Here is a 22,954-nt window from a genome sequence, read left to right as displayed (position 1 = left end):
AACAATTGTAAGATTTTATTAAAGAATTAGAAACAAAAGTCAAAGTAAATGGCGTACATGGAGACATCTCATGTTCCTGAACGAGAAGATTTAATTTCACAAAGTTTCAGTCCTTCCCTGTTTGAAAGATTAACTAATCTTTAAATCGTATAAAATTCCAACCCTTATCTCAACAAAGTTTTGGGGGATGTGGATAAAAATCTCAAAGAAATTTTTGAAAATTAAGACCATGGGGTGGGGGGACTAGACAGGCAGTCCTACCAGATTGTCAAGGGTTTGGGGCTGGATGTGTCCATCTGGATCCACCCGTCTCCACCCTGCTCCGTGCCCCTGGAAGCTGACCCCTCTGACTGCGTCTGAGCCCCCCAGTCCTCTGACATGTGGAGCTTGGGCGCGGGAGGCACTGCGAGGGTTGGAGGGTAGGAGGAGATCAAAGTCAGCAGACTCGTCCTCCTCCTTCCCTGGGGCTACAGGGGGTGGGCTCAGTCCTTCTCAGGACCGCAGTTCCTTTCCATGCAGCTCTTCTCTCCACGCAAGCACTTCCTCCTCTGGGCATGCCGGTAAGGGCTGAGCAGCAGGCTCTGGGAGCGAGGAGCTCTGATCGATAGCATTGGCCAATTTCCTTGGTATAAAATATTCTCACCGTGGCTGATTTCAGGTCACCCATTTGAAGTCGTGAGTAGCTGGAAAGAGACGCTAACAACTGACTGCTGCCAGCTGGGGTGAGCTGGCTCCAGCATTCCTCGGCTTCCTCCCTCCTCCCTTTCAGCTCTAGCAATAGTAATAGCTTCCCTGTCACTAGCCCCCTGCTGCCTGCCCTTCGTTGGCTTTCATAAACCCTGTCCATCCCTTAGCAAACAGCCTCTTTATGAAACCCCCCTGCCTTGTCCTGCTTGAGTGGACCATTTGTTTTCTGCTTGGCTGCTGGCTGCTGAATTACTAGAAAGCTAGTGAAAGAAAAACATGGGAATAAACAGAACAGGGGAACATTATAGAAACTCCAGAAATTAATCTAAGTATATATGGGAAATTTATATATATATTTCTGTCTATATAAAGGTGACATTTAAATTCAGGAGAAATAGGATATTTTATTAAAAAATGGTACTCCAGTAAGTGGCTGCCCATTTATAAGAATGTAAATTAGACTCTCCTTCATAACTCCATACAAAATATTCTAGATGGATCAAATGTCTAAATGTAGGAAAATAACAATAAGATTTGGATAATACTTCAGAGAACATTTATATACACTCAGGATAGCACGGGGCAAATTTGCAGCAAAAATGACAAATATATGATATTTCTAACGTACAAAGAGCTCCTAGAAATTGACGAGAGAAAGATAAACATTTCAATGCAAAATGGACACAGGGTGTTCACAGAATGGCCAATATACCTGAAAATATTTGCAACCTTGTTCATGGTCAAGAAAATCTGAATAGTCATGGGCTACTTTACGCTCTTTTGTTGACAAAAAGTGAAAAGACTGATGACACCCAGGGCTGGTGAAGATGTGACAAAACAGTCACAGATTCCTGGTGGAACGTGAATTGTTATAATGGTTTTTGAAGTATTATTAAGCAGCATCAACTAAAGAGTATTATGAAAGTATTATTAAATTAAAATTATTATGATGGTATTATTAAATTAAAAATGCTTGGAGCCTTTGACTCAGAAATCCCACATTTGGGAATCCATTCTACATAAAGAAAATTATCAGGACATAGCACCAAGGATGTTTATTGCAGCATTGATTACACAGGCAGTCAATTGGGAGCAATCTGAATGTCCTGATGGACACAGTGTAATAAATTAGTAAATTGTATGTCAACCCACAGAAGTGTCTATAGTGGACAATGATTAACCAAATTTTAGAAAGGGTGGGGATCTTATTTATGTGACCATATGTTGGCAGCCGTTTATACGAGCATCAGGAAAAATGTATATGGAAGGATTCTCCCTCAATGACTAAAGCTTAGGTCTGAGTTGAATTTCAGGGTGAGCATGAGTGGTTTTTTTTTAAGACTGATCTCTGTTGATTGATTTGTTGCAAATAGCACGCATTCCTTTTGTTGTTAGAGAGAAAAATACAATCATATACACAGACATGTGTACACACACATAGATGTTTAAAAACTTGAAAAACATACTGCGTAGCCTTCCGATGTACAGATATATGACATTTGACCAATTTCCTACTGTTAGACAGTTAGTTTGCCTTCACCTTTGCACTATTATAAACGACACTGCAATGATTATCCTTGTGTATATGTATTTGCACACGTCATCCATCATTCAAATCGTCATTCATGTTTTCGTGCCTCCTATGTGCCAGGCACTTTAGGTGCTGGGGACACAGGCCTCATGGACGTGACACTCAAGTTGCGGGGCACAGACGGTGAGGACATAATTAAATACATGTAAAATACAATGTCTAGCAGTGAAGAAAAATAAAAGAGAGCAAGGGGAAAAGAGCGACGGGCGATGCAGAGCAGGGTCTGCTGTTTCAGGTCAGCTGGTCAGGGAGGGACTCAGTGATGCGGTGACATTCGAACAGAGACCTGAAGGGAGGGACAGAGGGAGTGAGACCAGCATTCAAATATAGAAAGACGAAAATAGAAATAATCCACAGCACTACCAACCAGAGACACCTCTATTTAACATTTTGGTTTTTTCCTTTCAATTATTTTCTAGGCAGTTATTTTTTTAAACATGAAGTTGGACTGATGTAATACATATGTTTTGATATTCTTTTTTTCTCTTTTCCTGGGACTTGTTACTGTGGGCGTTTTCTCATGTGTTCTGATTATTTCCTTAAGATAAACTCCTGGGAGTGAAGTTGCTGGTTCAAAGGATACACTCATTTAACATCTGACAGTGGGAGCTATAGCATTCTATCTTCCGACCAGCAATATAGAGGAATCCCCATATCTCCATATTTTTGCCAGCACTGTGTTTGGCTCTTTTAAATCATTGCCAGTCTGATCATTTATTTTTTTTTAAAAAAAGGAAACCAATTGCATAGCTTCTCCAATTCTTTTTTTCAATTATTAGTAGAAGTTAATAACTTGGTTTTTCTAAAAAGAAAAATAGAGGTGAATTTAGGAATTCACTTATTTCTTCGAGCAACGGATCTCCAGAACTTCCTTTTGCACCGGGCACCGAGCTCCTGCAGGTGAGGTCGTGGAGCTGCAGTCCCTAGGGAGAACTTGAGACCTGCGACCACTCCTTGGTTTTGGGGATGAAAAACCTGAAGGAGCCCCGAGTTCAGTGATCTGTTCAAGTCATGGTGCATTTGTTGAAGATCTGGGACTGGAACCTGGATCTCAATGCTCTTTTTACGACAAAACGCCGCCTCAAAAAAACAAGATGAAAAGACTACTGCAGACTGTTTCACTGGAAAGTATGATTTGGGAAGAGGAAGTTGAAAGTGAGGCTGGAGAGAGGGAAAGTGGTTCCGTCAAGCCTCAGTATTCGAGGGTCTTGGCTTTGGGGGGGGCAGAGAGAGTGCTGCAAATGTGACATTCTGCACAGTTGGGAGAGAGATGTGACGGTCAGGAAATTGGCTCTGTGGGCTGTCTTTCTCATTCTGAACCCCTCGCCCTGCCCCCCCCCGCCCCCCCAACCCGTTTCAGAAATCCGGTCCCATTTTTCTTGCCTCTGACCCGGGTGGCTGAAATTTCTCTCAGTATCATAAAACCTGGGGTTGTAAAATTCATATTGTAACTTTAAGAGCCACATCTGTTTTAATCATTTTTTTTTCCTGTTTTAAGAACACAACGGGATTTTAATGACAGCAATAAAACGGAGAAGTTGAAGGAAATTATCACAGATTTGTAAAGCCATCAGGCGGGTTCCTGGGCTCATGTGAGCAGTCAAATTACAAAGAAATAACGCAATTGCTTTTATTACAGGAAGAGCTCTGCTTTAAGCATTTCTCAGTTTAATCTATTGATGAGGATTAGCGTTTTATTCGCTTCGGCACTCATAACGGATTTGGTACCTATTACCCGGATGGCCAGGCTGGGGAGAATCGAATCTCAGGGATGCAGAGAAATCCAGAGAAACAACAGGAAGGGAACGATATTGGGTCTGGCAAATCAGACAGACCTGCTTTTGATCCTAATCTGCCACGTTTAACTGGGTACGTGGCTTCCGGCAAAGTCCAAACTTCTCTCAAGTTTTTCTTCCTCATCTACCGATGGGGCTACGTGAGCAAGTTTATACAAGTAATCACCCCGCGTGGTGCCAGGCAAGCAGCAGGGCCGTCATCTCCTCGTTGTCCTTCTGATGAGTAAGCCATTTGGAGCAGCCACTGTTGGTGCCCCACCCACATCCTCTTGCACTGACCTCCTCCCCTCAAAGAATGTGCTCTGCAAACACCCCCAATTCTCCACTCGAGGCTCTTTTTGTGGCCCCAGGAGTGTGCCTGGCCCACGTTCACGGCAAGCCAGACTGCTGACGAGTGAATGCCCACAGAAGCAGCCCTCAGCCAAGGACAGATGTGCGCTGGAGGATAAACACCTCTGCTCCCTCTCCCGCAGGAGGCAGGTGTCCTGTGCTCCCTCCCAGAGCACCCCGGGGGGGACGCAGCCCCAGCTGCCCACCGTGGCAGCCTGCTTGGTCACGCACGCTTTCCTGGCTTCTTTCTCTTCTCTGTCTTCTCTTATGCCTTCGTCCGTTTGGGCTGCTGTGACAACATACCACAGGCTGGGTGGCTTATAAACAGCAGAGCTTTATTTCTCACAGTTCTGGAGGCTGGAAGGCTGAGATCAGCGTGGGCAAGTTCTGGCGAGGACCCTCTTCCAGATTGCAGACTGCCAACCCCCTTGTTATGGCCTCACCGGTCAGGGAAAGAACTGGAGAGCTCTCTGGGGTCCCTTTTCTAAGGGCACTATTCCCAGTCACGGGGGCTCCACTCTCACGAGCTGATTACTTCCCAGTTCCCACCTCCAAGAGCCATCAGATTGGGGGTCAGATTTCAACATATGACTTTGGAGGGGGGACACCAACATTTGCTCCAGAACATTGTATGTACCAGGAGAGAGGGGATCAGAAGGAGCATGGGAGGGACAAGGAAAATGGTCCCTGGATGCCCCAGTAACTTCTAACTGCCAGTCTCGGCCTCTGAGCCTGGGAGCTCCTTTCCCGGAAACGGTGGGAGCCTTGCTGCTGGCAGGAAGAGGAGCCCACCGTGTAACACTGCGCCCCCAGCAGCTCTCATCCAGGGACTCAGGCGCTAGCACAGAAACACCCCAGCCCCCTCGCCCCTCGGGCAGGATAACTGAGGGGTGGACTCGGCAGTTTCCCTGGTTTGTCCAAGGGATGAAGCTGTGGTCACCCGTGTGGCCACTGGCTGATGAGGCAGCTACCCTGCTGCTCTGTCCCCTGACTCATTCGCTGCTTCCCTCTGAGTCATTGCCTCTCATCTCCCGAATAAACCGCACGCCCTCGAGCCGTGTCTCAGGGACCGCTTCCGGGAAACCCACAGGCCAAGTTCTCTGACATCTGAGTGATGAGAAGAAGTCAGTTGTGAAAAGAATTGGGTAAGAGTGGAATAAAAATGGTGCCTGGATCTTTTTTGGGGGGATGCCAATTTCTGCGATGTGGAAGACTGAGGGAGAACAAGGAGGAATCGAAGATCACAGTGTAGCGGTCAAGAGCGGGGTCTCCAGAGCCGGCCCCTGGGGTCACATCCCAGCTTTGCCACTTGTCATCGGCAGGAACTTAGGTAAGTGACCAAGTCCCTCCTACCTCCGTTTCTTCGTCTGTAAAATGGAACTAAAAAGTGCCTCCCAGGGTCCCGAAGAAGATTGAAGGAATTAATATATGTAAAGTGCCTACAACAGTCCGGGCACAGTAAACACTCTGTCATTACTGTTATTGCTATTAATTATTACTATTACTACGACCACTGCTTCGTATGTTAGACTGCGATGCCCCTTGACATCCAATTACATCTGGCCCGTGTGCTCCCAGCTCTCCGGGGACAATGTGGCGAGTTAGTAACAGACATGAAAGGGTATTGAAAATTCTTTGTTTTCCCTGCTCTCTGCAGCTCTGATCTCCGGGGACCGTGACTAACTCGCCTCGGGCCCACGGCTTCCCTCAGGGCTGCTCACAGCAGCGGCTCAGGGGATCCACAGAGGGGATAAACACGTGAAGGGCAGAGCAGCTCTTGCTGCCACAGAGAAGGGGACATGAGTGAGATGATTTCCTCAGGGGTCCCAGATCCAGTCGATTCAGGAGCGGCTTTCGGTGCCCCCCAGGCAGCTCCAGGGATGTTAGGGTGGGTGTACCCCCAAGTTGAAAGGTTTGGCTGAGAATGAAGTGCGGGCAGGGGCTTTGCAGATCTGAGATGAGGCAGCTCGGAGCCTGCAGGAGCCTGAGCCGCCCAGGCTGTGGCAGAGCCATCCGGGTGTCCCTCCAAACGAGTGGGGACAGAAAGCCAGCCCAGGTAGGCAGGCCAGCTCCCGGCTCCTCTCAGACAGGGGCCAAATGCGGAGGTAATGACCCGCTACTCAAAGCAGCTGAGTCCCCAAGGAGGCTTGAAAAGCCAAGTCGGCCTCAGTGGGAGCATCAATTGTTATCATCCTTTGGAAAGGCAGATTGTCAACATCCAGCCCCTAGTCCGGCAGAGGCGTATTGAAGCCTGAGGCTGAAGGAAAAATGTGCTCCCTGATAGCTAGATGTTTTTACGTCGTTGTTTTTCATGGTTAATTTCTTTCCAGAAGCAGAATTTGAAAATATTAGTGACGAGTTTGCTACTTTTCAAGCCAAAAACCTAAAATTGATACAAATTCTGTTTGGGGTAGAAAGAAAATATTTAAACATAAAATAATGCTGTGAGTTTAATATGCCTAGTTTTCAACTTTCCAATATATGTTTGTCAACGACTTCAATGTTCTGGAAGAAATTACCATTGAAGAATACAGAAAAATATAAACACAGTGGCACGCATTTTCCCTGGCCACAGGCTCCAGTATAGTTCCGTATGGCTCTGCCGGATCCTGTCTGTGAAATTGTGATATTTTGTTCCTCATGAATTGTTTTTAGCATTAATTTTGATTTTTAGAAATATTGCATTAAAATATGACTTATCCAAAGGGCCGGCCCAGTGGCTCAGCGGTTCCACTTCAGTGGCCCGGGGTTCGCTGGTTTGGATCCCGGGTGCGGACATAGCACCACGTGTCAAGCCATGCTGTGGCAGGCATCCTACATATAAAGTAGAGGAAAATAGGCACAGATGTTAGCTCAGGGCCAGTCTTCCGCAGCAAAAAGAGGAGGATTGGGAGGAGTTAGCTCAGGGCTAATCTTCCTCAAAAAAAAAAAAAAAAAGATTTATCCGGATTTCTGAGTTTTTTTTGGTGTCCCCTTAAATTTTGTGCGTGGGTTCGTGCCTCTGTTGCCTCACCCTGGTCCCAGCCCTATAGAGCCAGGGAGACTTCCCCCTCCACACCACCTCTAGGGCCCGACACTGCAGAGAATCTAACAGCAGGGCACAGAGATGTGCATTCAGCGGTGTTTCCTGCAGCCCTGGGGCACCTGCCCCAAAGCCCCTCAGAGAGGACCCCTCAAATATGTGACGGTCCGTCACGGGGTGGCAGATTCTACAGCTGTTCAAAGGAATATGATTGCTTTGACTTTTTTTCAGCACAGAAAAACACGTAGGAAACACTACCAAAAAAAGTTACAAAATAGTAGCTACAATAGGGTGAATATTTCTATTTGTGCTGTTTGAGATGTTTAGTGTGCATTTGCTTGGTGAATCTCACAACTCTCCTGCAAGGTTATAGATGAGGAAACCGGGGCCCAGAGAAGTTAAGTAGTTTTCTGAGGGACACCTAGCAGAATCCGGTTTTTTGAATGCAGGCAGTCTGGCCCCAGAGTCCAAGATTTTAGCCACTAAGTTGAACTGTCCTCTCATTTGATTTTGGAGTCTATGCTTATGTACGTAGTTATTAATGTAGAAAAAAATCATGGGGCAAAATTGTTACTGATGGTTATTTCGGGTGGAGGTGAAAGTATAGGATACTTTAGCTTTGAATCTTATATAATTTGATAAAGTGTGAATTTTTAACAATGAGAATGTTATTTTTTATAACAGGAAATAAGAAAAAATACTTTATGAAGCACTTACTGTGTACCATGTCCTCTGCTGGGCTCTTTCGAGACATTATCTCATTTAACAGCTCTCCTCTAGTGCCATTCCACAGGTGAGGAAACCGGTGCTGGAAAAGATGAAGGGACCAGACCAAGCTTGCATAGCTCCAAGGAGCTGGAGCCAGAATTCAGCCGCGGATCCCAAAGCAGCATTACACTGAGCACATTGATTTGTGGCTTGCGTTTCCTCTTTAGCATATTTTTTCCCCCGGCTGCGTGTCAGTGGCCCGCAGAGCCGTGGCACACATTTTCCAGTCAATCCCCTATCGCTGGGCATTTAGGTTACCAAAAGGGACTCGCTCTTTTTGCAGCAAGGGGGACTGGGGCTTGGCCAGGGGCGCAGGGCGCGGCGAGGTGAAGGGACCAGGGCGTGGCTTGGTACCGCAGCCCTGGCCATTTTCTCGGTGGCCCCTGCCCCAGATTCCAAGCTCGGAAAGCAACCGCCTTGCGGGGAGGGGCCCTGCTCTCGTGCCGCCCCCCGGTCCCTGGAGGGGCCTCGGTGCCTGCCGCCGCGGGCCGCACCATCTGTGCCGCGCAGGTGTGCCCGGCCGCTGCCCAGCCTGGGGGCCGCGAACACTGGGCCGATTGTGGCCCCGCGAGCCCGGCGGGCAGCTGCGCCCGGGCTGCCATCTGTGCGCTCCGGGCGCCCGGGGAGGGGCCGCCGGGACGCGCCCTCGCCGGGCCCCATTCAGGCGCTGCCAAGGCCTAATTGATGAGAAATGGCCCCGAGCAGGTGCGAACCTGTCTCCGGAGGCGGCGGGGCGGCGGGGCGGCGGGCGGGGGCGCGGGGGAGGGGCGGCTGCTCAGCGGAGGCGCAGCTGTCGAGGGTCATTACCGCGGCGGCCTCCCCGGGGCCTTCCAGCCAGGCGCGCGGAGGCGGTGGATGGAGAGAGCGCAGGGGCAAAGGTGGTGGCGAGGGGGCGGGGAAGGGACCCCCGCACCCGTTTGTCGCACCCAGAGTCTCCTCCCGCCAGGACCTTCGAGCTCCTGGGACTTGCTTAGCGCCTGTGACCTCACTCCCTGGAGGAGACTGACGCCGGGTGGGACCGGCCTCACGCCCAAGGACACCCGGCAAGTGGTGGCTCCGCCAGGGCCTCCCAGTCCAGGGCTATCTCCGAGCCCCGCGGTGGTGTTCGGTGACGCCCGGTTTCGCCACTCCAGCTATGCAGATAAGATGCTGCAGCCGGAGTTTGAAATTCTCTCCTACTTTGCGTGTTTATAATGACTGTATTTATCAACTCCTCTGAACACCCTCCTCCCCCCAAAATACCAATCAAGGTGCAATCAAATTGCGCTTTTTCCTAAGGCGTTGACAGGACTTATTTGTACAATTATAATTCCCTGGGGCCTGCAGACAGGGTGAGCCAGTAATGAGGCGAAGGGTCCAGTTGGGTGGGGAGCTGCCTCTCTGTAGGTGGTGAGGCTGCTCTTCGCATCCCTTGCCGGCTCCTTGGTCCCTGGGACTGAGATCGTTCCGGAAGGCCCAGGAGGTGGGCCTTGCTCAGCAGTGCAACTCCGGGATGCACAGTGCTCCTGGTCTCGTCCCCCGCCTCTCAGAACACGTCCTCCCCGGCTGCCCCGGAGGCCAGTGGGGTGGAACCCACATTCCCAGTGTCAGACACCTTGCCAGGGTTCCACCTGCCTCAGCCAGAGTGATCTTTTCCAAATGAAAATCGGGGCTCTTCCCTTGCTGCTGAAAACTCTCCCATAATTTTCTATTCTACAAGAATACAATTTTGATTCCTACCATGGCCTATGGGCCTGAGTGGCCTTGCTCCAGGACACCTCTCTGCCCTCATTTCATACTCTGGTTCCCTGGTATGCACTGATCCTGCCACATTGGGGCAGCATTCCACAATAAAGTGCCTACAGTGTGCCAGGCACTGCTCAAGGCTCTTGGGAAATAGCAGTGAACAAAACAGACAAAAATCCCTTTGGCACGAGGCTGGCATTCTAGCAGGGGAGACAGACAAGAAACAGACAATTAAAATGCATAGTGTGGCTAACTCAGTCCTTCAAATCATCACAGTTGCCCTTTCCTCAGGGCCTTTGCACATGCTGTTCCTACTGCCTGCAACACTGTTCCCCAGGAATTCACATGCTTAGAATCTTCAGATCTTTCTTCAATGTTGCCTTTTTAGTGGGGCCTTTCCTGACTAGCCTATTTAAAATCATGGTCTATGCTAGAACTCCCTATTCATTTTATTTGGCTTTATTTGTCTCCATAGCACTAATCAGCCTCTGACATACTATACATTTGTTTGTTTGTTGCAAGTTCTCCCCACACCACTTAACTACATTTCCCAGCATCCCTTGCAAGTGTGCGTGACCCTGTGATTGAGTTTTGACCAAGAGAATGTGGTGGGAGTGATGGACCTGGAAACCTCCTGCAGGCTCCTCCCTTCTGCTTTCCTCCCTCAGGGGCTGTGGGAGCAGAGGACGGGGACAGGAAGCTCTGAGGCCCTGGAGCAGAGCCTTCTAAGCTGGACTTTCTAACCTGGGGTCGGTCCAATGACCCCCAAGGGATCTGTGGCTAGAAGGCAGAGGAGGGACCCCTGAATTTGGATTTTTAAAGATCACATCTCTATTTTCACTCACTTCTAATTAAAAATGATCATTTCCTTCCATTATGAATGTGATGCTAATTATGAAGGTCACCAACAAGCCACAATAGTAGCAGCAAAGCCCTGTCCCTTTTACTTCCAGGAGAACTTACAAATGTTTTTGTATTACACAATAGTTGTTGCAAATGTCTCGAAAATATTGGTTACAGCAAACTTTTTCTGTAAAGATGCAGCTAGTAAATATTTTAGGCCATGTGATCTCTGTCGCAACTACTCACCTCTGCCCTTGAAACACGAGAGCAGCCACAGACATTAAGTAACCAAATGAGCGTGGCCGTGTGCCAATAAAACTTTATTTACACAAACCGGTGGCAGGCCCACCCAATTTGACTCCTGGCGGGTAGCTTACTGCCTCTGCATTTATACTCCTCATTACTCAGAAATTACAGCAGTCGTCAGACCTGCTACTATGTCTTGTCATTTAATGTGTTCATAAGGAAGCATGCATATTACTGTGTAACAAACTGAAAAATATATTTTAATAACTATGTTTCAGTATAGTTGGTGTCCTTTATAATCCTATGTATTTTATTTTTTACATTTCAAAACATTATTCCGCAAAGAAGTCCATAGATACTGTTAGGTGGCATCCACGGAGCCATTAATTGGAAGGGGCTGCCGGGTCCGTGAAGCATTGCTCTGCCAACCTGCAGTGGCTCTGATGTGAATGAGAAATACACCTTTTTTTAAAAGGAGAAATGAGTCCATGGAGACCTGAGGATTGTTTGTTGCAGTGGGGCCCCGCACTATGACACTCCTCAGGGAATGTCAGCTGTGCGAGGGCAGGACTTTGGTTTGCTCCTGCTTGTCTCCCCAGTGCCTAGACCAGTGCCTGGCACTCAGGACACAGCAGCCCTTCTGAATGACATGCTGAAGGCGCCTCGAGCTCAAGGCGGTCTGCGGGTCCAGCTGGAGCACTGAACGAGCCGGAGAGAACTGCGGGCTGAATTTGGGTGGGGGCAGGGAGAAGCTAAGCTGGTGATGGGGAAATTTCAGGCAGAGGCAGCTGGGGCAGCCTAGGCTGTGTAAGCTTTGATGGGCGGGGGCTGAGAGAGCAGCCAGTAAAGGAGTGGCTTGGCAGGGCAGTGTGGTGGAGTGGCTCAGACCCGCTCTGCCCTTATGATTCCCATCCTCTCCTGTTTCTTCTTGAGTGTCTGTGTTGAGCGCCTGAGGGCAGCCCTGACCTGCAGGACAGACCTGGGACTCAATGTGATGCTGAAGGGAGAACAGTGCCTGGCAAAGTGGACTTCTGCAAAGCGAGTCCTGGACGCGCCTTCAGACTCCACTTCCCTCCCTCTCCTCCCCGCCTCGCCCTTCCCCACCCACCTCTTAGGTACCAAGAACCATCTGTTGGTCTGTTGTCTCTTTTCTCTGTCCCTTTGCCTCCCAGCTCCCTGTTCTTTCCTGAATTACCTGGCTCAAGTTACCTGCCGTTTCTGTACCCAAGTTTTCCCACCTGTAAAATGGGATGATAATAAAAGCTCCTTCTTGCCTGGTTGCCATGAGGATTAATTGACCAGGGCTTAGAGACCACTGGGCACAAAGCTACGGATCAATGTGTGCAAGCTCTAACCATTCAAGTGTGTATTGGAAAAAAAAAACGGAAGAGGCATATCAGACCCCTTTGTGGGTACTGTTTCATGGATAGTATTGCTTAGGATGAGGCTGAATTAAAAAATATATATATCCGTTTGAAGAAAAACAGTCAATGAATAATAAAACGTTGATTAAGTGGTTTGTGGACATGGAAATCCTCCTGAGAGTTGAGAGTATGACTGAAGCTGGACAGCTCTGCTGTGTTGGAGAAAAACCCGCCCCTGGAGCGTCTGCTTTCTGAGCCCTGTCCTGCGGGTGATGGACGGTTGCGCTGGGATCCAGCAGAGCCTGAAGCAGAGATTTCCATCATGAGCAGGTGGTCGTTCCTTTTCAGTGAAACCACTGAGGCCTAGGCCTGCTCTCCAGAGTCCATGGCTGGGGAGGACGTTGTTGACCCTCCTGAAGTGGGTTGAATAGTGTCCCCCCAAATGATATGTCCAAGCCCTAACCCTGGTCCCTATGAATGTGACCTTATTTGGAACAAGGGTCTTTGCGGATGTCATTAAGGTCAGGATCTCTAGATGAGTTCATCCTGGATCAGGGTGGGCCCTAAATCCGATGGCGGGTGTCCTTGTGAGAGACAGAGGAGAAGACACACAGAGACCCAGGAAAGAAGGGCAGGGGCAGATGGAGGCAGAGGTGGGAGAGATGCGGCCTGCAGCCAGAGTGTGCCAGGAGCCGTGAGAAGCTGGACAGGGCGAGCGAGGCTTCTCCCCAGAGCTCTTGGAGGGAGTGTGGATCTGCCAACGCCTTGATCGCGGACTTGTGGCCTCCAAAGCTGGGAGAGAATAAATTTCTCTTGTTTGAAGCCACCAGTTTGTGGGAATTTGTTGCAGCGATCCAGGAAACAAATACAGCCTCCGTTACCAAAAGAGCCCCGTTTGCTGTCTCTCTCTCTCGGGAACTCCGGCCTGGCCGGGACCATGTGGAGCTTGAGGAGGGACAGCTCATAACCTGGACCTACCTGGAGGCAGATTTCCTGTGAAGTTGATGACGTTTGAACATCCACGCCTGACGCTTGCCCTGGCACCTTCCAAAACCCTGGGGAGGGCTGGAACGCCGCGTTCACGGGGCCGCGTTTGTGAAATCTGCAGCAGTATGATGTTTGAACTACTGCCCCTACGACCATTGTCTCTTTCTGCTTCGACTTTCCTGGCACACTTCCCCAGGCATCACCTGGTGTCTGGGTGGCTGTGGCCCTCGAGGGAGCCGGCCAAAGGGAAGTTTGTTTGGGATTGCGTCCAGTTGGCCTCGTGAGATATTTCACGTGGCTCACAGTCATCTCTGTGCTTGGTCAAGTCATCGCTTGTCCACACCTGTCCTCCAGGTGTGAGAATGGCTTCCCAGAAAACGCCTCCCGCCCACTGTGGCCCCGGAGTCACCATCATGGCATGAGGATGGATGTCACCGACAAACTGGTTGATGAGACGCATCAGTTCGTGAGTATTTGAGATGAATTGCCATGCTTGGAAATCCTGAAATGGCTTGAAAGCTTTTAGCTCATGTAGGAAAGAAACTTGATAGTGGTTTCCCCAAATTTGACAGCCCTCCTACAAAGGTGTGTATTATGGGCTGAATTCTGTTGCTCCCATAATTCATATGTTAAGGTCCTAGTCCCCAGGACCTCAGAATGTGACTGTATTTAGGGACAGGATCTTTAGAGAGGTAATTAAGTCAAAATGAGGTCATTAGGGTGGGCCCTAACCCAGTATGACGGGTGTCCTTTTAAGAAGAGATGAGGACACAGACACACGCGTGGATGCAAGGAGAAGGTGACATCTACGAGCCAGGGAGAGGCCTCCGAAGAAACCGACGCTGCCAACACCTTGATCTTGGACTTCCAGCCCCCAGAACTGGGAGGAAATAAATTTCTCGTTTCTAAGCCACCCAGTTTGTGGTACTTTGCTATGACAGCCCTAGCAAACTAATACAGTCTGTGACATTACCAATAATGGGTGACAGAGCCAAAAGAAACGTTTCTAAACTGTCAATTAATTTTTTTTCCAGATCGACCTTTCTAGCAGAAAGAATGAGTTCCATTTCTTTTTTCTCTGCAGAAAATGATATTTATAAGAAGAGATGATCAAGAAGTCTGTGGTCAAAAGGGAAAATGGCGATCAAGTTTCTTCCCTACATGAGCTAAAACATTTCAAGTTTTCTTGTGAAATGACTAATCTTAAATACTCGCTAAATTGATTACTCCCAAAGTGTGCCAAGTAGTTAATTAATAAAAATATTGGATTTCTTTTGCTGGATTTTGTGGTTTGTGTCAGCATTTAAGAAAGTACTTGGTTCTTTTTTCTAAATGAATATTTACTTTTATGCCTGATTTTGTGTTGGTAATTTTGTCTTCTTCCTCTTAAAGCGGGCCCATCAGCTAGTATAAGCTTCAGGCCAAAGCCTGGATCTATTCCTATCCCCCCATCCCCATGCCCCCCCTCCCCATCCGTCTCCAGCAGGTCAACACTGGGGGGACCTTCACCCCTCAGAGGACCCCTTGTCGCCTCCAGCCACTCGCAGCCCCTCCTGTTTGGGCCTGTTTTCCTGGGAGGTGAGTGTTGAATGCAGAGGGAGAGATGCATAATTGATGAGCCTCCAAGCGTGGCTGGGCTGAAGAGGTCAATTAATTATTAAATATAGACTCAATGGGGAGAAATTTCATTATGGGGTCATTTAATTAAGTGGCAGGCCAGAGGGACATTGAGATGGGATTTTAAAGGCTCTTGTTTCTGAGTTTGGTTGTGGACCAAGTCTGAGCGTATGAAGAAAAAGGGAAGGGCTCTTAAACCTGGAGCGCTGGTATCAGTTGGTCCTCCCCCACCGCTCCCCTTCCCTCCCTCGTTTCCTCTCTCCCTTCCTCTGTCCTTCCTTCCTTTCTTTTCTTCTTCTTCCTCCCTCCCTCCCAACCTCATTCCTTCATCATTCTGAGATTATTTATTGAGCATCTTCATGAACCAGGCATTCTTCTAATCATCGAGGCTGTGGTATCTTCTCTTGGAGGAGACAAGTAGCAACTGAGTGAAGGAGTAAATAAACAGGCAGGGGTCGCCTGGGTGTGACTGCTGTGCCACGCTGAAGAGCAGAGTGAGGGGAGCCCATCAAGACAGGTTCATCTAGGCAGTCCCTCTGAGGAGCTGATGTCTGAGCTGAGTCCTAAGCATGAGAAGGAAGTGGACATATGGCAATCAGGCAGAACCCTTCAGGCAGAGGGAACAGCAAGTACAAATGGGGACAAGCTGGTGTGCTCCAGAAATAGCCAGGAGGCTAGAGTGGCTGGAACAGAGTGGGTGATGGAGTGCAAGGTAGGATATGAAGTTCAAGAGGTGGGCAGGGACCTAATAATTGATGGACAGGGTTTTTTTCAATAGGCATTGGAGTAAACTGCCTACCACCCCATGTTGTAGGACCCTTTTCAGCTGTATGTGATGGAAATCCAACTCAAGCTGTCTCGTTTGCAACAAGGGACTTCACTAGATCCCGTATCTAAAAAAAATAGATGTAATCAGGCTTCAGGTGTGGTTGAATCCAGTGGCTCAAAAGATGGTGATGGCATAATGAACTTGCGACACTCTCTTTCTTTCTCTTTCTCGACTCTGTTTCCCTTTTCAAGCGGGCTTTCCTCATGTCATGGCAAAGGTGGCCACACTTTATTCTCCAAGCTATGAAACCTCAGCAGAAAAGAGAGCACCTCTTCCTGAAATCTCCACCTAATATCCTGGGTTAAAATTTTCTCCAGTGGCCTGGGTCAGTTGCCCATTGCTGAACCAATCACTGTAGCTGGGTATGAAATACTCTGATTGTCCAGAACTTGGATTGGGGGAAAGATGGATCCTCATAGACTAGGAGTGGGGGAGCAGTGGGTCCCCAGATGGAAACTGGGGTTTTATGCCCAGAAGAAGAAGGAATTTTCTGGGCAGACATAAACAACAGATGTCCACTGCACCTCTCAGACAGTCAGTCTCTTTTTCTTTGCCTGAATGAGGCTGTTCTGAAGAATCCATCAAGAGGAATTACCCCATCTGGACAATGGGCGTGCACGCACCACAGGCGTGGACATACAGCCCGATCACACAGGATTAGCAGGCACGAGTTTGGAGTCCGAAAGGCAGCGTGGAAAATTGGTAAGTGCTCGGGCTGTGGGGCTCAACAAAACAGAATTTAAGGTGAAGAGCTTTGAAAAGGACAAAGAAGGAAACTGCATGTGGACCAGAGGAAAACCCCACCAAGAAGAGCCTTGAATCTTGGTATGCATAATAACGGAGACTCAAAATGTCAAAAGTGATCAAAAATGGAGAAAGCAAACTTTTCTGGAGGGAGGGTAGCCTGAGGCAGCCATTCTGCACAGCGAACAGGCCCTGCTGAGGCCAGTGAAGCACCCGCAGAAGTGTAGGACCCAGCCTTCCGCTACTGGGTCCCAATCACAGACACATTCTCACGAGGGTCATAAAAGGACCTGGAAACGGTGTTGTCCGTGTTAGCGGTGGTGGTGAGGAGACGGAGGTTACTGGATGTCCACTGTGGGGGGAGTCGATGGATAAAATGAGGACGCACCCTCATAGTTCAGAGCAGCCAGGAGGGTAATGGAGGAGACATGCACATCACGACACGGCCGGATCCTAAGGACCTAGTCCTCGTGTGGCGTGCAAGAGCTCAGAGCTGTGCAGCACAATACCATTTACAGGAGATAAAGATATATATGGACACGAGATGATACAAACTGCAGATGAACACACGCAAGCTGCAAGTACGTCTTCAACAACTGGGAGGGCCGTCTATGTACCACTGTGGAAGGGTGAGCTGTAATCGGAAGTGGACGTCGGAATTTTAGAAGATGAATGGCAAATAGCTTTGATTTTGGGGAATGCTAGCTTTCTTGCATAAGGATCATTGGCAAATTCCGGGAGAGGGCTCTGCAGCTCCCAGCGTGTGGCTGCCTCTTCATCTGGCCACCTCACAGCGGTGCCGGAGGCCTCGGGGAAGGATAGGTGTGCTGGCAGAGGGTACTGTTCACGTGCTATTTTCCCAAGCGACTTCTAGGAGCTGCTGTTCCAATGACCCTCACACTGTCTGAGTCGGACCATCCCTGAACTCCACGCGAGTTCCCCAAGAAGGACATCTGTCAACCCTGCCAGTCTGGAGGGTGCAGGCTCTGTCCAGGCCACCGTGAGTCCAGCGGGGCTGGTGGTGTTTGGTTTCCAGTCCTGTACTTTCCAAATTACAAAAACAATACACATTTATTACGAAAGACAAGCACCCTTATCTGCCCTCCAGCGGGTAACAACTATTGACAGATCGGCGTTTGCTTCCAGACAATTCTCTGTGTCCACACGTACATGGACAATTCTGCTTTTCACTACGAATGAGATGATACCCTCTGCGTCTGTCGGGATCCCTCAGGAAACAGATGGCACGTTCGGCTGGGTAAGAGAGGGGAGTTTAATGAAGGAAATATCTCCAGAGGTGCGGGGGGCGGGGAAAGCAATACAGAATGGTGTGGGGCGTCTGGGGTAGCCACGTGGGGAGCGTTGCCTCTCCAGGCCTGAAGGGGAGCAGGGAGGGAGTGGTCAGCAGCCGCAGACAGGGATGTGGGAGAGAGACTGTGGCCTCTGTAGGACGTGGGCCTGGCAGGGGGCAGCGGGGACGAAGACCTCACCCGCGCTCTGCTTCTGCGCCCGCATCCCCTGCTGGGGCCTCCCACGGGTGGAACCCACAGGAAGCTGGGGGAAGGGAGGCCCTCGGGTTCACCCTCGGCGGGGGGTCCTCCAGGGTGGGTTTGGGGGGCAGCAGAGGAGGCCCACATCTCCTGCCCCCTCCCCTCCCCCTCATCAGCCCCCACAGGAGGGGCGCCGGGCTCTCACTCTCAGCGAGGCCCCCTCCTCCTTCCTTGTCCCTGAGGCCGTCCGGATTGATCAGCCTTTGACCCCCGTTTACATCAGTCACCCGGGAAGCGCAGACCCTGGCCACCCCGCTTCCCAGGACCCTCGTCAGCACGTGACTTCGGCGACAAGGAGGCAGCCCCCCGGGTCCCTCTCTCCTGTTCCATTTTTCTCCACAGCGCTTCTCACCTGCGGCCGTGGTCTTTCTCTGATTTAGTTTTTTTTTTGTCTTCCTCCACTCAAGCAGGTGTTTTTGTCCTCCTTGCTCCCGTTGCCTTCCAGATGTTTCACAGCAGCAGGCGCTCAGGGAACGGCAGCGCGTCCCAGCACTTCCCTGTCGGCACCCACGGCCCTCTGACGCCTTCAAGTCCCTGCAGAGCACTTCCCAATACAGGGTCACTGTGGTTCACGCAGCCCGTCCCTTAAAAACGAGGACAGACAAGGCAGCAGGAAACACGGCTCCCGCGCACATTGTCCTCACGCTTGTGTGACGATTTCTGGGGTGTTAAGTCCTAGAAATGGAAGCGCCGTGTCAGAGGTGTTGAATTTTCAGATGGATGCTGCTGCGAGCAAACAAGGAAGGAGGAACCGATCTTTGCTTCGCGCTCGGTGCTGCTCTGACGCTAATACAGAATCGTCCTTGCGCCACCATCTAGCACGTCCTCAGGTCTAGGCCAGGCTCTGTCCTCGATGAGTGTGGCGTCTGGTTGAGGAGCCAGGGCGTTCTCCTCTCTGTGGAGCAGGACCCCACAGAGTCAGGGCTGTGGGGACTCAGAGAGGGCAGGAGTCCCGGGCCCGGGGACATTGGAACAACTCCCTGGTGAAGGGACCACTCCTGAGCATCATTAATCAGTTCAGGGGTAATTTGTTGAGCACCAACTATGTGCCAGGTACCACGCTAGGTGCTGGGAAAATAGTATTAAGGAAGTTAGGAATCGCACCTGTTCTCACAGAGAACATTCTGACCGGGCAAGGGAGGTAGTAACTGAATTAAGAAATAAGCGACCAAAGGAAAGTAGTGAAGAAAATAGAATGGGGTGATGTCATGGTGACCGATGGGGTGGGCCGGCTGGAGGGGAGCTCCCAGACCAGTCACGCTGGCCCTGGAGGCGATTGCCGGGAATTTGGGTTCTATTCTAAATGCAGTGATTAGTGGATTTTAAGCCAGATAGGGACCTGATTTCTTTTTAAAAAGATCCCTCTGGCTGCTATATGGAGACTGGTTTGAAAAGGGGGTGAGAACAGAAGCAAAAAGGCCGGCGAGAGGGCAGCTGCTGTAATTTAGAGATGACGGGGCTGAGATCAGGCTGAGGGCTATGGGAGTGCACTTGTGGCCCAGTGCGTGTCACTGGCCATATAATGACAGATTTTCCTCTGAGAGACAGACAGAGAGAGAAAGAGAGAGAGATTTGTCTCTGCTTTGAATGATAAGTGTGATGCTTGGAGCAACTGCAACCATGTTGCAACCAGGAGGGGAACCCAAGAGAGTCATAGAGGTAAACCTCAGAGTCCTGCCAGTGCAGACCAGTTGGACCACTCCTGAAACCACTTCTATTTAGACCTGGGTTTCTCAACCTTAGCACTATTGACATTTTGGGGCAGAGAATTCTTTATTGTGGGGAGCTGTCCTGTGCATTGTGAGGGTGTTGAGGAGGGGATGGATTTGGGAAATAGGTTTTCTGAAGAGCCAACAGGACTTACTGATGGGAAGGATGTGCAATATGAGAGAAGGGAAGGAAACCGGGAGAAGCTGGAGACCGTGGGGCTGGGCACTGGTCGGATGTTGGGGCCATCAGCAGGTGTGGGGGTGTAGGCAGAGGAGGATCAAGAAGCCAGTGTGCTTTGGCTCGGCCCTGACTTGAGAAGCATTATCTACAGCTTCCTAAACCTTCTCCTGCACGAACATCTTCCCCCGGCCTTTTCCCCTGGACAAAGGCCTGAGAGGGTTGGGGCTGGGCGGAGGGCTGCCCCCAGCCCCCGGGCGGGGCTCTGAGGGTGGCTCGCCACGTTGCTTCTGGGGTGAAACTGACAAGGTCAGGTGCACAAATGCTGTAAATAATAGAAGAGACACATTCACAATGACAGGCATAACCAAAGCAGAAAATCCTCATTTCTAACCAGATACATTAAGTATCTGTTTTTCGTCTCTGCCCCAAAGATGTGCACAGCTGTCCCGCATTTGCAGACCGGCTCAGGCTGCTTAATTCCCACCTGCCTCCCCGGGGTCAGGCCTCTCTGCCGAACTTGGATGTTTGTGCCCCTGCCACCAGCAGCTTAGATCTGCCGAGCCAGCAACAGACTTTGGGTGGGAAGGAGAGGGGGCCTGGCTTTGTTGAGGGAACCCCGGAAGGGGCATCCGATTGAGCCGTGTTCAAAGGCAAACCTAGGACCCGATGCGTTTGATGGGGACCGTGGGAAGAGTTGCCCTCCTCTCTCCAGCAAGTGAGGATGTGGGGTGGGGTCAGCAAAGGTGGGGTTCTGAGTGGAAAGCAGCTGGAAGAAAGAGAAGGGCCTTTTTTGGTTGGTTTTGGTCTTGGTGGTAAGAGCAATAAGAAGTGAAAAATGAAATAATTTTCAATGACAGACACTGTTGGTTGAGTTGACTACCCAACAGCCATTCCCATTTCTTTCTTGCTCGTATAACCCTGATTTTGTTCCAAGGTGCTGTCCCATGTCCAGTCCCATGAGATGTCAGTTGATCCAAGCCAACCATGGCAACTCAGTCTTCCTTGGATAGTGATTGGACTAGGGGTGGACATGTGGCCCAGTGTGTGTCACTGGCCATATAATGACAGATTTTCCTTTGAGAGACAGACAGAGAGAGAAAAAGAGAGAGAGATTTGTCTCTTCTTGGAATGATGAGTGTGATGCTTGGAGCCATGGCAACCATATTGCAACCAGGAGGAGAAACTCAAGAGAATCGCAACGGCACAACCTCAGAGTCCTGCCATTGCAGACCAGTTGAACCACTCCTGAAACCACTTCTATTTAGACCCGGGTTTCTCAACCTTAGCACTATTGACATGTGGGAGCAGAGAATTCTTTTTTGTGGGGAGCTGTCCTGTGCACTGTAGAATGCTTAGCTGCATTCCTGTTCTCCACCAGGAATAGTGGTAGAGACCACCACTATTGGAAAATATATGCCAGTAGCTCCCACATCCCAGTCATGATAATAAAAAAAACAAAAAAAGTCTCCACAGACATTGTCAAATGTCTCCCAGTGGGCAAACTCACCCTTGGTTGAGAAAGGCTGCTCTAGAGATCTTGTTAAATGCGTCTTATATGTCTTGAGTGCTCAAGCCACTGCTGGCTGGGGATTTGGGTTCTTGCAGCCTCAGCCGTGAGTCGGACACAGTCCTGGTCGTCAGGCAGCTCCCAGTCTGCTAGCGGAGACAGAATCCCTCGTTCCTCCATTCTTGCTCCCATTCATTTATTCCAGCAGATCTTTACTGAGCACTGACTAGTCCCATACACTGTTCTGGGGGTTGGGGACATCCCAGGGGACACAGCAGTGTTTGTCTTCCCAAGAATCTGGCGTTCCAGTGAGGTGGACGATGAACCAAGCTTGTACAGTAGGCGAGGTGCAGATGCCAGCGATGACAAAAACAGGTAGGGTCAAGAGGTAGGAGGTGGAGGGGACGTTACTTTGTGTTCATCTTGGCGGTCAGCGGGACAAGGTGACATCTGAGGGACTGGGGAGAGCGCAAGTGCCATTGGCCAGGATGAGGAGAACTTCTGTGGGAGAAGCAAGTTTGGGGGTGGAAAACCCAGAATTGTTTTCAGACCTGCTAATCCGAGATGCTTATTGGATCCCCAGTGGAGACGGGGGCGGGCCGGTGGAGACAGAACTCTGCAGAAACACGCGCTCTGATGAAGTGACTCTGGAACAAATCCCTCTCCTCTCTCAGAGCCTTCACAATGCTGTTCCCTCTGTCTGGAATGCTGTTCCTCCAAGCTATTCCATGGGGCTCAGGTTCAACGTGGCCTTCTCAGGGAGAGGCCTCCATCCTGCCCCCACCCCAGCCTCAGATCTTCACTTTACAAACACTCAGAGGCCCCCCCCCAGCCCCGCCCCCACTCTCCTTAGAGCCTGGACCACAATTAAAATTACACAGTGAAGTTTGCGATGATGTGCGTGTCCTTCTCCGTCCCCTTCTCAGACCACCAGCTCCGTGAGGCCAAGCACTGCGTCTGTCTGAGCATCCCTCTGTCGTCAGCACTTTATATGTCGTAGGTACTCAGGCTTTGGAATTAATGACTGCGTTTGTCCATTCATTCATGTATTCACCTAGCAGACACTGTCAGCTCCTGCCTGCGTCCGTTGGTCTTTACCCCGGGCGCCCCAGCCTGGCTTCCAGCTGCCAACATGTGCATTTCTTTGCCTGAGGACTTTCACGGCCACTGAGCTGAGCTCTGCCCCGCACGTGGCAGGTGGGAGGTACCAAGGAATGAAGCGCCCTCTCCCCTCCGGGGGCGTCCTCAGCTGGTGACGGATGGGTGTTGGGGTATAAATAGTCCAGCTTGCTCGCTCCCCGGGTCGGGGGGGGGGGCGTAACTGAGGTGTGTGTGCTATACCGTCACCCCGAGTGCCCCAATGGGATTAAGCTCCAGTGGCCACCGTGGAACCTGCTGGATACTGCACGCTGGGGGGCTGCCTTCCTTCCCCACCCGCTTAGCGGTGTTTCCCGTACT

At 50.2% G+C, this 22,954-nt stretch overlaps 2 long non-coding RNA genes across 5 annotated transcripts; one reads left to right on the top strand and one right to left on the bottom strand.

Moving 5' to 3' along the window:
- On the bottom strand, positions 1-8,636 carry LOC139078254 (uncharacterized). Its single transcript, XR_011531133.1, has 2 exons — positions 8,144-8,636; positions 1-2,564 (listed from the first exon to the last, which is right to left on the bottom strand). It is a non-coding gene; the product is annotated as an uncharacterized lncRNA (long non-coding RNA).
- LOC139078253 (uncharacterized) lies at positions 4,428-22,368 on the top strand. Of its 4 annotated transcripts, none has more exons than XR_011531131.1 (3): positions 4,428-5,734; positions 8,111-8,219; positions 11,942-14,641. It is a non-coding gene; the product is annotated as an uncharacterized lncRNA (long non-coding RNA). The 4 variants fall into 4 exon arrangements; XR_011531130.1 differs by adding an exon at positions 18,545-22,368 and having other exon boundaries at positions 4,431-8,219; positions 11,942-17,807; XR_011531132.1 differs by having other exon boundaries at positions 4,439-8,219; positions 11,942-13,825; positions 14,444-14,641.
- Positions 22,369-22,954: the final 586 nt, after the last annotated feature.

This window comes from Equus przewalskii, chromosome 21 (genome assembly GCF_037783145.1).
Source record: "Equus przewalskii isolate Varuska chromosome 21, EquPr2, whole genome shotgun sequence".
In the NCBI taxonomy this organism is placed as follows: Eukaryota; Metazoa; Chordata; class Mammalia; order Perissodactyla; family Equidae; genus Equus; species Equus przewalskii.
Note: the sequence above shows the minus strand (reverse complement) of the source record. Positions and strands in the feature narration are given on the sequence as shown.